Here is a 476-nt window from a genome sequence, read left to right as displayed (position 1 = left end):
GGGGGGGGGGAGTAAATGAAGACGCAGAAGCTTAAAATGATGCGTGGGGTTGCGCGTGTTTGTGTGCGTGTGTTCGCGTGTGTTTGTGTGTGTGTGAGAAAGAGAGAGAGAAGGGAGGGGGGTGTGAAGGGAAGGGTGTGGAAGTGGGGAAAAGGAAAAAACAAAACAAAACAAAACAAAGCACGCACAGCACAGCGCAAAAATAAGATAAGATAAAAGAAAAGAAAAAAAAAAAGAGGGGCGAAAGCAAATCTGGGTTCAGAAGGTTGCGAGGAATTTCCGGCAACCACACCGGACCAAACCGCGCGCAGCGGCACGTGACTCTCTGCGGTGGTTTTCTTTTTTTTTTTTCTTTCTTTTTCTCCCTTTCCCCCTTGCTTTCCCTCTCACACGCACCATTGCATAACGTGAGGGGAAATATAACTTTTACACACGAGGAAGAGGAAAAGGAGATGGATACGTGAATATGGGAAGTT

The sequence above is a fragment of the Trypanosoma equiperdum genome (assembly GCF_001457755.1).
Source record: "Trypanosoma equiperdum strain OVI genome assembly, contig: ctg_455, whole genome shotgun sequence".
Taxonomy (NCBI): Eukaryota; Euglenozoa; class Kinetoplastea; order Trypanosomatida; family Trypanosomatidae; genus Trypanosoma; species Trypanosoma equiperdum.
Note: the sequence above shows the minus strand (reverse complement) of the source record.